We start from the raw sequence: 17,335 nt of genomic DNA, 5'->3' as shown, positions 1-17,335 counted from the left end.
ACCAGATGTGAAAAATAGGCTGTGCAAAAATTTGGGCACCCTTGTCATTGTGTTGATTTGAACACCTGTAACTACTTAGAACTGATTGGTTTGGTGAGATCATTAAGCCTTGAACTTCATAGCCAGGTGCATCAAATCATGAGAAAGGGTATTTAAGGTAGCCAATTGCAAGTTGTTCTTCTCTTTGACTCTCCTCTGAAGAGTGGCAACATAGAGGCCTCAAAACAACTCTCAAATGACCTGAAAACAAAGATTGTTCAACATTATGTGTTGGAATTATTATACATAAAAGTTATCTTACATTTGCTTACACTGTTTAAGAGTTATACATATGCCTATGTGTGTGTGTGACTATGTAGAATGTTGTGCAAGCTGTCTTTCAGATTCATCAGGAGGACTCACATGCAGAGTCAAGGACGGGGCACAGAGTGAAACCACACTGAAGAGATAAACATGAAACTCCTTTAATTAGAGCAGAGGGATGTACTGAGAAACTATGCAACTGATAGAATAGCACGGTCTTAGACCTTGAACACACCTGCTAGAATAGAAAGCATTCTCATAACGTTTTTCAGATAAGGAGTGCAGCCTGTGTTTTCCCCATCCTTTAGAGGCTGCATCTCTCATGTAACTAGGGACCACCCTAAGGAAATAAAAAAGAGGAGACGGCAAGATGTACTCAGAGCGGTTTGGAGAGTGTAACTGAGTACATCTCTGTCCGTTCTCCTCGCGAGTAAAAAGCTCTAACTCTGTGTCTTCTCTCTTTGTATTTTTAATAATGTTTTGGGATGTTTAAACCTGACATTAACTTGGTCCTTCGAGCCGGATACCAATAGACCTGAGGATTCCAGCGGGCGAGGTGGACACCAGGAAAAAACCGTGGCCACGGTGGACTCCATAGAGTGAGTTTTCTTAAAGACCCTTTCCGGGACTGGGAGATCCGACCTGCTGGCTGGAATCCAACGGTTGATGGTAGTCCGAGAGGGGAAAAGACATATCGGTGAGTTACACCTTTCTTTAAAAAAATTTTTTTTTTTTTTTTTAAAAAGACAAAAAAAAAACTGAGAAAATGGAATGACTGAAGGTCATTGCACGTTTAGAGAAAAACCCTGAATATCCTAGGCACTGGCAGGTAATGAGGACGGCGGAGTCCTGTGACACAGTTAAATTCCGTGGGACGGCGGAGTCCCCTGCAAGGCAGTTAAATTCCGTGGGACGGCGGAGTCCCCTGATGCACTTAAATTCCGTGTAAAAAAAAACGCGCAGAAAAAAACGATAAAAAAAAAAAAAAACTGAGTGAGTGTGAGTGTGATTGGAGATAAAATACCACTAGGTGCTTTGTCTCATGCCAAAAAGCAGGAGTCAAACAGTGGACTTTTGTGGATGCAAAGGCAAGAATTCTCCACTCTAAAGAGTTGAAGTGAGGATTACCACAGAAGGAAATTTGAATCACTGTCCTGCTTAATTTTCCCAGTGTTTAGAACACCCTAGGTGTTATTACACTGGACTAAAACACATATAAAATGGGGAAAGGAAACAGTAAATATCAATCTAGAGAAGCATTGCAATGCAAAGACTGGAAATATATCGAAATGAAAGATCCACAAAAAATAACATACCTTGAAAAATGGATCAAAAAATATAACTATAATGGTAAATTGAGTTCTCATAAATTGATTGAATTACAAGAAGCAATTGCAAAAACTAACAAAAATAATCCAAAGAAAATGCGCAAAGATGGGTATGAGGATGTTAAATACTGGCTGGAAACAGCGCAGAAAAGGGAAGAAGGTGATAGGAAGGCTAAGGAAAAAAGTGCAGAAATAGAAAGAAACAAACAGATAATGTTTCATAGAAAGGAGGATGATGAAACAGCCTCCAGTAGGCGTAGGCAACGTAGACAGGAAGGAGCTGAGGAAGTGTTTGAGGAAGAAAAAGCAGCAGCAGTAGCAGCGCCGACACAAAGTGAACCCGATATGTTGAGAACAGGACTGTATCCACCCTTACCTCCAAATTACGAGGAGGTCACACCCCAAAGACAGACCAGAGCCACAACAGGAGAATCCGCCCCATGGTCCAAGACCCTGGGCAAAATATTTAGTCCTGAGCCACCATCTGCTCCACCCTTGTTACATGTAAATGAGGCAGACGCCTACCCAATGATTGAGGTAGCAAATCCTAATGCTGATGAAAGAAATAGAACCATTCTGGTATACCGAACCTGGACGGTTGACGATGCAAAAAAAGCTATAGAGGGCGTAACATCCTACAAAGAGGATATACGCCAATTTGTGATTGACATGGAAAATTTGAGAAAGTCATACCATTTAAATGGACAAGAGGTGCAGCAGGTGTGGATGCAGGCTTTTGGTCCAGATTGGCATTAGATAAGGGGAAATTGGAACCCTTTACACAATGGTGCAGTCATGAATCATGATTCTCAAGAGTTAGATAATCGAGTACGTGCCCTGGGGGAACGGGCAACGACAAGATTCTTAAGGAAAGCAAATTATACAGAAATAGGAAGAACGAAACAACTAGACAATGAAAGTTTTGAAGTTTATAGAGTAAGAATGGAGAAAGCGTTCAAAACTCATAGTGGACTCATTGATGACGGGGATGACAATGGTGTGTATAAACAACAGTTGAAAAATGCCCTGCACGCTGGCTCAAAAGATGGCTTACGCCATTGGGTAGAGAAACACTATGTAGGGTTAGCAAACGGAACACTAGATGAATATATAAGTCACGCCATTCATGCTGAAAAGGTGATGAGAGAAAAGAAACAGAATAAAACAAAATCTGTTGACACCTTTTTTAGTGGAGAAAGCGAGGTGTACTATCAAGGAGGCAGGGGTAGGGGAAATCCTAGAAGCAGGAGTCGGAGAGGCAGAGGTTTCCGAGGGCGAGGGACAGGACACAACTTTTACCAACCAGGGATGAGAGGGTGTTGGTCATGTGGAAAAGAAGGACACATCGCTAAAGATTGTCCAAACCAAAAATATTCCTCTGCATGACTAGTCCAAGAACCTATTAATCCCAGTCCAAAGCCCAATGCCGATCAAAAGAAACCAAACCAACCCGAGGAGATCTTAAATCTCCAAGAAATTATGGCCCTAGATTCCCCTAAACCAGAAATAACATTGCTAGTAAACGGAAAGTCCATAACTTTTCTGTGCGATACAGGAGCATGTAGAACAACCTGTAGAGAACCAATCCCAAACGGTAAACCAGGGCCAAACACAGTGGCTGTCAGATCCGCAGACGGTGAACTTAAAGAAGTAATCAAATCAGAACCTGTTTGGATTAGAGACCCTAAAGGCGACTCTGGCCAACTTGCAATCTTAATGTTTCCAGAATGTCCAGTTAATCTTTTAGGAAGAGATGGGCCACTACTACTAGGATTAGCATTAGTTCCCACCCATAAAGGGTACATTGCAGTAAAAAGGAGGTCTGAATTAGCAAAAGGAGAGGTGTTTGTACTGCAAGGTACAGGAACTCCGTGTTTTTACTACTCACTCAATGTCCCTAACAAACTTCCGCACTGTACTGGGGCAGCACTCATAAATGAGGGGGGGCGAGCCATTTCAACTCCGCAGGACAAAATGTCGCCTGACGACCTGCATGTAACCATGTGGCACAGAAATACACCAGGTCCAGATACAGATTATGAGAAAAAGCTAAAACAGTTAACTCCCACCAGAGTCACAGTAAATTACGTGTACTCTGACACAAAACACAACTCTGTAGTCGGAGTAACTTTGGGACCTGTGATCCACAAACTTTTTAAAATGCGGACCTCTCCTCACATATCTCTGTATAAAAGCAAAGACCTTGAGTGGAAGGATTTAGGAAAAATAGTACAGGAGGGGGAAAGAGCAACTGACTGGATTCCCACATCTTTAAATACGTGGGCCAGTGCAGCAACAGGATTGACAAGAAAATCCTTGTTTTGGACAATACAGGTACAGGAGGGGACACACATGTACACCAAAGACATGTGAGACATATTGTTAACTGAGGAGGAAGAGAAATTGTTACAAGGAGTACCAAATGAACTATGGTCCAAGGGACCATCTGATGTAGGGTTAATAAAAGGGGCATTACCTGTACAAATAAGACCAAAAACTGAGTACAGACCATGCATTAGACAATATCCCCTTAAAACAGATGCACAGGAAGGCATTAAACCAGTAATAGAAGATCTCATCAAGGCTGAAGTAATAATTAAATGTGAAGACTCTCCTTGTAACACTCCCATCTTCCCAGTTAAGAAGCAAGCTCCATCTACAGGATGGCGCATGGTTCAGGATTTACAAGCAGTAAATAATGCAGTTATTCAAAGAGCTCCATGCGTTCCTGACCCGTACACCTTGCTAAACTCATTAAGAGCAGATGCTAAGTTTTTCACTGTAGTAGACATCAGTAATGCGTTCTTCTCCGTTCCTGTAGATAAGGAAAGTCAATTTTGGTTTGCTTTTACATTCGGAGGACAACGTTATACTAGATTGCCACAAGGTTATTGTGAAAGTCCCACAATATATTCCCAAGTGATGAGTGCTAGCATGTCCAAATTCCAACCTCCAGGAGGCAGCCAAGTACTACTTTACGTAGATGACGTACTGCTAGCCTCCCCTGATGAGGAAACTTGTAAATTAGATACCATAGCGTTGCTAAAGCATTTAGCTAAAGAAGGTCATAAGGTTAGTAAAAATAAGCTACAAGTATGTAAAACGCAAGTAAAATACCTAGGTCATAATTTGAGTGCAGGAGGAAGAACTATTGTGGAAGACAGAAAATCAGCAATTCTACAAGCACCAAAACCATTAACAAAGAAACAAATGATGTCATTCTTAGGATTGACAAATTATTGTAGGAATTGGGTTCCAAATTACGCTGAAATTACAGCTCCATTGAATAAACTTATGTACGAAGAAAGCATCAACATGACAACTCCACTGAAGTGGACTGAGGAGGCAGAGGAAGCATTTTGCAAAATCAAACAAGTATTGGTTTCCAGTACGGCCTTAGCATTACCAGACTATAAGAAACCTTTTATACAAATGGTAGATTGCAAAGGCTATTTTATGACTTCTGTACTAGTGCAACAACATGGAGAAAAGATGAAACCAATCGCTTACTTCTCCTCCAAATTGGACAGTGTGGCATGTGCGTTACCCCACTGTGTTCGAGCAGTAATTTCAGCGTCTATGGCAGTTGAAGTTAGTGCAGGAATAGTATTGTTCCATCCACAAACACTCAGAGTTCCACATGCAGTTTCTGCACTCCTCCTGCAGACAAACATGACATTTTTGTCACCAGCTAGACATCTATCGTGGATGTCAACATTGCTATCGCAACCTCAGCTAACAATTGAGAGGTGTACAACCTTAAATCCAGCTACATTAATGCCACTACCTAATGATGGCACAAAGCATGACTGTCAGGAATTAGCTGAAACCATGGCTAAAAGCAGAAGTGATCTAAAAGACCAACCTTTAGGAAAAGGGGAAGTTCTTTATGTTGATGGATCATCAAAAAAGAACAAACAAGGGAAAACCTTAACAGGCTACGCTGTAGTAACGCAAGATAAAGTATTAAAGGCAGAACAACTACCTTCAAATTACTCAGCACAAGCAGCAGAACTAGTGGCACTAACTGAAGCATGTAAGCTAATGAAAAACAAAACAGTAACAATCTATACTGATAGTCAATATGCTTATGCTACAGTGCATACATTTGCTCAATACTGGCAAAACAGAGGAATGGTGACCTCAGTAGGAAAACCTGTGACACATGCTCAGTTGTTAACTGAATTATTACAAGCAGTAAAACTTCCTAAAGAATTAGCAGTATGCAAATGTGCGGCACATACTGGAAATAAAGACATAGTCTCATTAGGAAATGCATTTGCTGATAAAACTGCTAAAGAAGCAGCAGAAGGCACCAAAGTGATGAGTTTAGAACAAAATGACTCATTAACAGTTAATGCGCTAAAAGATATGCAACAGAGTCCACAAAACGAAAAAGATCAATGGATAAAAAATGGTGCTAAACTAACTGACGAGATCTATAAATGACCAGACAATAAACCCATCCTACCAAAGAATCTATACAAATGGGCAGCAATATTGAGCCATGGTTCTACACATGTCTCAACAGGAGGGATGGTAGGACAGATACAACAACATTATACTACCTATGGGTTTAATTCGTATTCAAAAAATTTTTGTAAGGCATGTTTGATATGCGCTAAACATAACTCACAGGGAAATATGAGACCAAAGAGGGGTAAGTTTCCAACACCCCAATATCCGTTCCAAATAATCCATATGGACTTTATTGAACTTAATCAAAGTGAAGGAAAAAGTTTTGTCTAGTAATAATAGATGCATTCTCCAAATGGATAGAGTTGTTCCCAACTAAACACCCAGATGCTCTAACAGTAGCAAAAGCATTATGTAAGGACCTTACCAGGTATTGCTAACAACTCCTACTGCAGTTAAAATAGCGGAGAGAGGTACCTGGATATATCTAACACACTGTAAGAGAGTCATCTCAGCTGAAGATTCCGATAGGGGAGGTGAGCAAAAGTCTGATAATAGAGTGGTGCCAGACGGGTAGAGTCTGGTAAGACCTGAAAGTCAGTGAAAATTTTCCAAGACACCAAACCAAGTAGAGGATAACCCTTTAGCTGAAATGGCTCCAAGATGGCTAAAACAGTCTATCTGTTGTTGGATAACAACTGTGTTTTTTATCCTGAAATATATATAATATATAATAAGTAAATATATCTTTATAGTGTTGATGAATGGTTTCGTGTCACAACTGGAGTATCTGGTTATAACAACAACTGGCTATTGATGATAGAACAAGCTGCGAATCTAACAAAAACAGATTGCGTGGTCTGTATGGGTCCAAGACCCGTACTCCAGATAGTACCAGCTGTTATCCCTGATGAGTACCGATATCAAATTGCAGCAGGGTTCGAGTCTTTTATCTGTTGGTGGTGTACGATTAACAAGAACGTTGACAGAATCAACTACATCCACTACAATGTTCAGAAACTTGGAAATTGGACTCAAAGCGGTTTTGAGGCCGTTCATGGACAATTGTCAGCAACGTCACTCATGTCTTTCCAAAACAGAATAGCTATGGATATGTTACTTGCTGAAAAAGGAGGCGTTTGTGCGATGTTTGGTGAACAGTGTTGTTCATTTATACCAAACAACACCGCTGCTGATGGCAGCCTGACAAAGGCCATTGAAGGCTTACGCACTCTTAACAGCAAGATGAAAGAGCATTCTGGTGTCGACACCACGATGTGGGAGTCATGGATGGATGCCTTTGGAAAGTATCGAGTGTTAATTTCCTCAATTTTAGTATCATTGGCTGTGTTTGCAGCAATTCTGACATTGTGTGGTTGTTGTTGTATTCCTTGTTTGCGTTCTCTGCCTAACCGTCTCATTACCACAGCGATATCACCTATGGAACAACGTGTGGCGCAGCTGTATCCCCTGCTAGGTACAGATCATGACTCCGGCGAGGACGAAGATGACTCCATGTATCTTCCTGGTCTCTTTCCCGATCCAGGAGATTATGAGTAAAACCGTCGTTTGCTCTGAGTGTAAATGTATTTGTTCCTATAACAATGACCTTACAGCTGAAAATCTAAATGAAGTGGCTGAAAATGAGTGATATGAGAATTTAAGCAAATATATGATAAACAGGAGGGAAATGTTGGAATTATTATACATAAAAGTTATCTTACATTTGCTTACACTGTTTAAGAGTTATACATATGCCTATGTGTGTGTGTGACTATGTAGAATGTTGTGCAAGCTGTCTTTCAGATTCATCAGGAGGACTCACATGCAGAGTCAAGGACGGGGCACAGAGTGAAACCACACTGAAGAGATAAACATGTAACTCCTTTAATTAGAGCAGAGGGATGTACTGAGAAACTATGCAACTGATAGAATAGCACGGTCTTAGACCTTGAACACACCTGCTAGAATAGAAAGCATTCTCATAACGTTTTTCAGATAAGGAGTGCAGCCTGTGTTTTCCCCATCCTTTAGAGGCTGCATCTCTCATGTAACTAGGGACCACCCTAAGGAAATAAAAAAGAGGAGACGGCAAGATGTACTCAGAGCGGTTTGGAGAGTGTAACTGAGTACATCTCTGTCCGTTCTCCTCGCGAGTAAAAAGCTCTAACTCTGTGTCTTCTCTCTTTGTATTTTTAATAATGTTTTGAGTTGTTTAAACTTGACATTATGGTTTAGGGGAAGGCTACAAAAAGCTATCTCAGAGATTTCAGCTGTCAGTTTCCACTGTGAGGAACATAGTGAGGAAATGGAAGACCACAGGCATGATTCTTGTTAAGGCCAGAAGTGGCAGGCCAAGAAAAATATCGGAGAGGCAAAGGCGAAGGATGGTGAGAATGGTCAAAGACAACCCACAGACCACCTCCAAAGACCTACAACATCATCTTGCTGCAGATGGTGTCACTGCGCATCATTCAACAATTCAGCGCACTTTGCAAAGGGAGAAGCTGTATGGGAGAGTGATGCGGAAGAAGCCTTTTCTGCACACAGGCCACATACAGAGTTGCTTGAGGTACGCAAAGGCACATTTGGACAAGCGAGCTTCATTTTGGAATAAGGTCCTGTGGACTGATGAAACAAGGATTGAGTTATTTGGTCATAACAAGGGGCATTATGCATGGCGGCGAAAGAACACAGCATTCCAAGAAAAACACTTGCTACCCACAGTAAAATTTGGTGGAGGTTGCATCATGCTGTGTGGCCAGTGCCGGTACTGGGAATCTGAAGATTCTTGAGAATAATGTTCAAGAGTTAGTCACAAAGTTGAAGTTACGCAGGGGCTGGATATTTCAACAATACAACGACCCAAAATACTGCTCAAAATCTACTCAGGCATTCATGCAGAGGAACAAGTACAATGTTCTGGAATGGCCATCCCAGTCCCCAGACCTGGGGACCAGATCATTGAAAATCTGTGGGATGATTTGAAGTGTGCTGTCCATGCTTGGCAACCATCAAACCTAAGTGAACTGGAGATGTTTTGTAAGGAGGAATGGTCCAAAATACCTTCATCCAGAATCCAGACACTCATTAGAGGCTATAGGAAGCATCTAGAGGCTGTTATTTTTGCAAAAGGAGGCTCGACTAAATATTGATGTGATGTGTGCCCAAATTTATACACCTGTCTAATTTTGTTTTGATGCATATTGAACATTTTCTGTTAATCCAATAAACCTCATTTCACTACTGAAATAATGCTGTGTCCATCAGTTATTTGACTGATCAAAATGAAATTGCTGATCCAAGCACCCAATGATTTATAAATGAAAATAATGGAAATTGTCAGGGGTGCCTAAACTTTTTCATACCACTGTAAAACACCAGACACTAATTAAACGAAACATTTAAATGATACATGTGATTTAAAAATAAAATAATAAAGACAAACAGCTGATTAGTAAAAATGAATAAGACATGTAAATAAGATAATAATTAGACCAATAAAAAAGTAATTTGACATCCAGTTATCAATATTGATGATGGGTTATGATGCGTGTTTGCTCAGCTCATTGTTGGACAGGGACATATATAATTGTTTGTCATCAGCACAGTTATGCTCGGACACGTTTGTCAAGAGGGAACAAGATCAAATTAAACAAGAATGGGCCTAAAACTGACTCAACAAAGGAACCAAAGTGCAGGATCAGGACAGGACAGGATCAGGATCAGAATAAGGACAGGATGAGGATCAGCCTGTTTCAGTGTAGGTTTCACTCCATCAGTAAATCAGGACTAAGACTTTGATCCAGATCCTGTGATGCTGCAGGTCCAGGTCATCCACAGTGATACCTATTGAGGTCCGAACACACTGTAGTTTAAGACACACACGCCGTCCTGCTGCCACAAACACTCACTACAGCGCCGGATATGGATTAATCCGCCTCTGAAAATAGTCCCCAACAGCTGCTCTGTATGGGAGACCAACAGACCAAGGTAGAGCTGTCCACAGGACAGGATCTATGAATGTCTGTTAATGAGTCAGGGAGTTCCACCATTGGTCAGCCAAGAGTTGGACTTCTCCCATTGGCTGTTGCTCTTTCAAAATGATTTGATGTGAACAGTTGCTATGACATCATCAGGGGGCATTTAGAGTAACAGACTTTTCATCTCAGATAGTGGGCGGGGCCTTTAATCAGGTCACCTGCAGAAGGTAACAGGTGTTTGTCTCTAATAGGTAGAAGTAGTCAAAGCTGTTTTTAGATCCACTCCTGTTTGTCAGCACTTCCTGTCACACTGCATTAACACTTCAATAAGACCAGCACTTTCAAATTAAAAGCCCTCCAGTGTTGCAGTGGAGAGAAACCCTGGTAGTGGTAACCCTTGTTAGCAAAAATGAATCCATCTCTACCAGGCTTTACATACCAGACTCTATAGTTACAGTACAGCTGGTTCAGAGGCTGGGTTCGGGGTGGGGAGGGTGGGGTGGGGGGGGGCAGCAGGGGCGGGCCGTTATGTCCTCCCCCTCCTCCCTCCCCTGCTGTCTCTGTGTGGATGGATGGAGGTGGCTATAACCTGCAGAGCTAAGTGTCAGCCCCGCAGGTCACAGCTAAACACGCTGGTTTGTCGTGTGTTCAGTGTTACCAAGCATCTGGACTGGGATTCTACAGACCCCACCTCCAGGCCAATGACACTGGAACTGGACTTTGTTCTTCTCTGCTCTCCCAGCTCAGCCAGATGAACACAGACAAGCTAGAAGTTCCAGCCGAGGTAAGAACCAAATCAGGGTCTCAGCCTGCTGCTGGGTCTGTTTCTACTGTAAAATAAAAGTTCTGTACAACATCTGTTTCCTGCCTCTGATCCTGATGACAGGGAACATGAACCTGATCAGCTCTGTTCCTGTGGGATTGTCTTCACTGTGGTCCAACATTTTTTACTGAGACAATAACCTTCAGCTTTAGACCATCTCCTGACTATATCATGATCAGTCAAGAGAATCCAGCAAAAAACATTTTAAAGTTCAAATATTTATTTAAATATAACAAATTCATTTTCAGTTGTAAATCATCAGATCAGAGTCCTCCTATTACATTTTATCATCAGTAATCTACCACGTGTGATTAAATAAACAACAAAGTATTTGATTTATTCAACATTTATAATTTAAAAACAGTTTTGTTCTATAGCTCTATTATTCTATAGAACATGTAGAGAACATGTGAGCTGGTTCTAAAAGATGGAGGGAACATTAGGAACTGCTGAGGATATACAGAACCGGAGAACATGTGAGGATGACAGTAACAATGAAAACATTAAAACATGACAATAAGATAATAAAGGCAATAAACAAGTTTATGTTTAAATTCAGATGTCTGCTTCATCATCATCTCCTCTGTCCAACTTTAGAACACACGCACGCACGCACGCACACAATAGACTGATTAACTATTAACTTTGAGCAGAGGACTCTCTGATTTAACCCTGTAATGCCTGACCCCAGAAATAATGGACAGAAAATTCTGATTTCTTGAATCTGGAACCTTTTATTTGGCCCTTTCACAAAATTTGAAAAAAAATTACAAAAAATTATTTGCATATAGGTTTTTCCAAATTTTATACACGATTTTACTACATACTAAAATGCAAAAAATTATGTAATTATAACTTGCTTCAACAGATTAAGTGTTCTTGTTAGAATATTACTAAAAATTTCAAAGAAAATGTCACTGGAAAATTGTAAAAATCGCAGTTTTCTTTACCTTGATCCAGTGAGTTGGGAACTATCTGAAGGTGGCCAACATGGATTGTCCCATGTACTGTGTTTGAATTGTTGTAGTGATAAATGTATCCACCAGGGGTTGGAAGACAAGTATCAGATTGGATACAAGAGGGTTTTGAGTGAAGTTTTTACCATAAGGTGATGCAATAGGTCTCAGAAATGCTTGTATCAAATTTGATGCATTTGGCATTATAGGGTTAAGGTGAAGGAAACTGAGAGTGGTGGTGGGACTTTGATTTTGACCACTGACTTGTTGCTCTCATCTCTGACCAGTCGTCGTCGTCGTCATCATCGTCGTCATCGTCGTCATCATCATCTCAACACTCTTTACAGGGTCAGGTCAGAGACCAAACAAAAGAAGAATCCCCCAAGCAGTCTAGGTCTATAGCAGCATCACTAAGGGATGGCTCAGGACTCACCTGATCGAGATCTAACTATAGACCTTATCACAGAGGACAGTTTTAAGCCTGATCTTAAATGTAGAGAGGCGGTCTGATCCTGGACCCCTTGAATGATAGTGTCAGGTCTGACACCTGAACCTCTACCTGAGTCCTGGTGAACATTAGAGACTAGGATAAAAGCAGATCAGCTGATTTCAGGTCAGATGACCTTGATCTGCTGCAGTAACAGACTCATACAGCTGTGATCTGGTGTCAAAGACAGCTTTTTATGCTCTGTGTTTGGTCTCCGCCAGATGCTCCCTGACTGGGTCTCAGCAGGTGGAGGATGAAGAGACTGGACCAGAATGGAAAGCCAAAACAACGAGCTGAAAGGCTTCATGAGGCCCAGCAGTGACCTGGTCCTGCTCATGACCTTGATGCTCAGTCTTGAAGAGGGGCCCTTTGTCAACATGTGGTTCTAGGAGCTTCAGTTTTCAGAACCAGGACCTGGTCTACACATCTACATCAGTTTGTCTGTAACTGAGCTGCAGCAAAGGAAAACAACAGAGGCCCTGCAGATCAATTTTAGCAGGTTGGTGTGTTTAGGGTCATGTGGTCTGTCCAGAAGACAAACAACACACAGTGGTCTGCTTCACTAGGCAGATTAAATAACACAGCAGACAGACGCACAAACCAGTTCCTGCTGTGTTCATGAAAACCTGTAATTAATCAGCTGGGCCTGACCTTCAGTCTGTCTGTTCTGGCCTCGTCTCATGTTTCCTCGGCTCCATGTTTTCTGGTCTTGGAGGACCGCAGCTTCCTGATATTCAGTGATGGAGGAGAGGATGGATCAGTGATGGAGGAGGAGAGGATGGATTCATTGGAGGAGGGGAGGATGGACTGTAATGGAAGAGGAGAGGATGGACTGAATGATGGAGGAGGAGGAGAGGATGGATTCATTGAAGAAGGAGGGGAGGATGGACTCAGGGATAGAGGAGGAGGAGAGGATGGATCAGTGATGGAGGAGGAGAGGATGGACTGAGTGGTGGAGGATGAGCGGATGGATGAGCAATGAAGGAGGAGAGGATGGATTAGTGAAGGAATCAGAATCAGAATCGCCTTTATTGTCATTATACATAGTACAACGAAATTTGAGCGCTGCTCCCTTGGTGCAAAACAATGCTAATTAAATAAAATAAATAAGAACCTAAAGAGAACACAAGAATTTAAAAAAATAGAGGAGGTATAAAAAGTACAGATATATTTACACGTGGTGTGAATGAAACCCGATAATTGCACATTAGGCCCAGTTTTATTGCACAGGTAATTGGAAGTTATGCAGTGTGAACGACCGGTCATCCGGATTACTTTTTGTCTTTGTTGACTGCAGTGATAGCCCTCGGGAAGAAGCTATCCCTGAGTCTGTTTGTCCTAGTTTTGTGTGACCTGTACCTTCGGCCCGACGGTAACAGGTCAAACAGGTGGTTACCGGGGTGGGAGGGGTCCTTGATGATGTTACCAGCTCTGCTCAGATAGCGAGAGTTGGCTATGTCCTCCAGGCTGGGCAGAGAGCAGCCAGTGATCTTCTGGGCTGTGCAGACGACCCTCTGTAGTGCTCTCCTGTCAGCTGCTGAGCACCCCGCGTACCACGCTGTGATGCAGTACACCAGGATGCTCTCTATGGTGGCTCTGTAGAAGGTCACCAGCAGCCTCTCCTCCAGGTTGTTCCTCCTGAGCACTCTCAGGAAGTGGAGGCGCTGCTGGGCCTTCCTCACCACCGCCGAGGTGTTCGCAGTCCAGGAGAGGTCGTCCGATATCTGCACACCCAGGAATCTCATGGTGTGGACTCTTTCCACACAGTCCCCGTGGATGTAAAGTGGGGCCGGGTCCCCTCCGCCCTTCCTGAAGTCCAAGATGAGTTCTTTGGTTTTTGTGGTGTTCAGTTGGAGGTTGTTTGCCAAACACCACGCAGTCAGTCTTTTGACCTCATCTCTGTAGTTGGACTCATCCCCTCCTGAGATGAGTCCAACTACGGTTGTGTCGTCTGCAAACTTTATGAGGGTATTTGAGAGGTGTGTCGGGGAGCAGTCGGATGTGTAGAGAGTGAACAGTAGGGGACTCAGAACACATCCTTGTGGGGAGCCGGTGTTGAGTGTGATGGTGCTGGACAGGTGGGGGCCAAATCTGACAGTCTGTGAGCAGTTTGTCAGGAAGTCCTTAATCCAGAAGCAGATGGGGGTGGAGAGGCCCAGGTGGGACAGTTTCTGGATCAGGATCTCCAGGATGATGTTGTTGAAAGCCGAGCTGAAGTCCAGGAAGAGCATCCTCACGTAGCTGCCCGGGTGCTCCAGATGACTCAGTGTGGTGTGGAGCGCTATGGTAATAGCGTCCTCGGTGGATCGGTTTGCCCTGTAGGCAAACTGGTGGGGGTCCAGAGTGGGAGGCAGACAAGTCCAGATGTGCTGAGAGACCAGTTTCTCGAAGCACTTCATGACCACAGGCGTAAGTGCAACAGGCTTGTAGTCATTGGGGCTATCCACTGCTGTCTTCTTGGGGATGGGGATGATGGTGGAGGTCTTGAGGCAGGGTGGAACGATGGCCAAAGACAGGGACAGGTTGAAAATTGTGGTGAACACTCCCGCCAGTTGGTCCGCACACGCTCTAAGTACCTTGCTGGGTACTCCGTCCGGTCCGGGCGCCTTCCTGGGGTCCACTGTCCTAAGCACACGTCTCACTTCCTGCTCCTGAAGTGTCAGTGTGCTAGTGCTGACGGGGGATGGGGGTGATGCGACAGCTGAGGGTCTGACCGCCTCGAAGCGGGCAAAGAACTGGTTCAATTCTACTGCCAGCGAGGCGTCGGTCCTAGCCGTCGCCTGGTTCTTGCTTCTGTAGTTTGTTATGTGGTTTATCCCCTGCCACATCCTTCTAGGGTTGTTTTCAGCAAAGTGGTCTTCAATCCTTTTCCTGTAGGCCGCCTTGGCTTCCCTGATGCCTCTTTTCAGGTCTGCCCTGGCTTCGCTGTACACTGCTTTGTCCCCTGACTTGAAGGCAGTGTTGCGTTTTCTCAGGAGGGATTGCACTTTACTGCTCATCCAGGGTTTTTGGTTCGCAAAAACCCTGACCCTTTTGTTGACAGTGACAATGTCAACACAGTTCCTGATGTAGGAGAGTACGGTGTCCGTGTACTCCTGGAGATTGTGGCTGGAGAATAGGTCCCACACAGTTGTGGAGAAGCAGTCCTGTAGCTGAGAGAGGGCTCCTTCGGGCCAGGTCCTTATTGTCTTTCTCTCAGGTTTTGTTCCCCTCAGCAGGGGGGTGTAGGTGGGGGTGAGGGACATGCAGAGGTGATCAGATCCAGCCAGGTGGGGGAGGGGTGTGGCTTTGTATGCATGTTTGATGTTGGAATAGACATGATCCAAAGTGTTTTTCCCTCTGGAGGCAAAATCCACAAACTGGGCGAATTTGGGTAGCACAGTTTTTAGGCACGCTTGGTTGAAGTCACCGGCAGCAATAAAAACCGCGCCAGGATGGGCGAGCTGCTGTTCGTTAATGGTGTTGAACAGGAGGCTGAGAGCCGTGCTAACGTTAGCATCCGGTGGGATGTAAACAGCTACCACAATGACTACCGTGAACTCCCTCGGGAGATAAAAAGGTCTGCACGAGACTGCCAGAACCTCTAAATCCGGAGAACAGTGTGTGTCAATGATCCTGCTGTTACAACACCACTCGTTATGAACGTAAACACAGAGCCCCCCTCCTCTGCTCTTACCCGAGTCCCGGTTCCTGTCCTGCCGGTGTAATGCTGCAGTTCCACACGAAGCTCGTCGTGGCCATCTGTAGCTCCAGTTCGTCCATTTTGTGGGTAATGGATCTCGCATTTGAGAGGAAGAGGCTCGGAACTGCTGGCCGGTGTGGTTGTTTACGTAGCCTAGCAGCTGAGCCCGACCAGCATCCCCGCTTCTGCTTCCTCTATCTCCACCGCCTCCTGCGTTTGCCGGGCGGGCTGACCATCCACGGGGACCCCGGCAGTCTCGCTATGTCCTCCGGGATGTTGTGTTTGCATTGGTAGTCATCAGAGACGAACGGATTGTGCCTGGAGCACAGGCCAATTAGGTCCTGACGACTATATGTGACTGCGTCGTTCGGGAGAAAAAGTGCACTCAAAAGAAACAATAAAAACAAGCACCAAACTGGAGAGCTAAGAGCCGCTGCACCCGTGCGCGCCGCCATCTTTTTACATCAAGGAGGAGGAGAGGATGGACTGAGTGATGAAGGAGGAGAGGATAGACTGAGTGATGGAGGAGGAGAGGATGGATTCAGTGATGGAGGAGGGGAGTATGGACTGAGTGACAGAGGTGTAGAAGATAATCATGGACCTTGGCAGGTTGAACTTCTTCACCTGGAAAAGATTTAGCTTCAGCTGGAAAATACAGGATTCTACATTGTCTCTGTGTCATTGTCAGTTAATGGCAAATATGTTGAAGATTAATATAGAAGAGATTCATATATATTTTTCCTCTATTCTACACATTTGATCAGTTTATTGTCAGTTCAGAAGAGTAATCCTAAAACTTTTCACACAGGAAGGAGAGAAAGGTAAAGATGTCTAGACCAGGGCTTGGCAACCCTGGCTCTGGAGCCGCATGTGGCTCTTTCATCCCTCTGCTGCGGCTCGCTGTGGCTTTGGAAAATAAATAATGAGTATTTAATTTAAATGTATTATTTTAGTTCGTTAGCATTTTAAATGTAATTCTAAATTTGAAGATTATGGTGATCTTGTAACATTAAAATAAACATTTAATTCTTTGACGCTAAAAATATGAGTCATATAATAAAATATGCGATGTGTGACATCGGCCAGCACGCAATTTATTGAGCTTTTCGACCCCCGGTAGGCCAACCATGGATAAATCCAAGAAAGGAAAAGTTTTTGAAGAAAACAGAACATTTAATGCTACGTGGGCAGATTCATTTGCTTTCATTGCTGACGAGGAGGACTCAAATAGACGTTGAGTATTTTATTTGAAAGTAATCCAGCGTCTTTTTTTTCGGAGTTGAAAATGTTTTTGTTGCATGCAGAAATAAATTTTCATTTTCTCTGTAGCAGTTCATTGATTTCATAAATGCAACAC

This window comes from Trachinotus anak, unplaced genomic scaffold, assembly GCF_046630095.1.
Source record: "Trachinotus anak isolate AG129_WGS33_773 ecotype Australia unplaced genomic scaffold, CSIRO_AGI_Tana_v1 ptg000013l, whole genome shotgun sequence".
NCBI classification, from domain to species: domain Eukaryota; kingdom Metazoa; phylum Chordata; class Actinopteri; order Carangiformes; family Carangidae; genus Trachinotus; species Trachinotus anak.
This window is presented reverse-complemented; position numbering follows the sequence as displayed.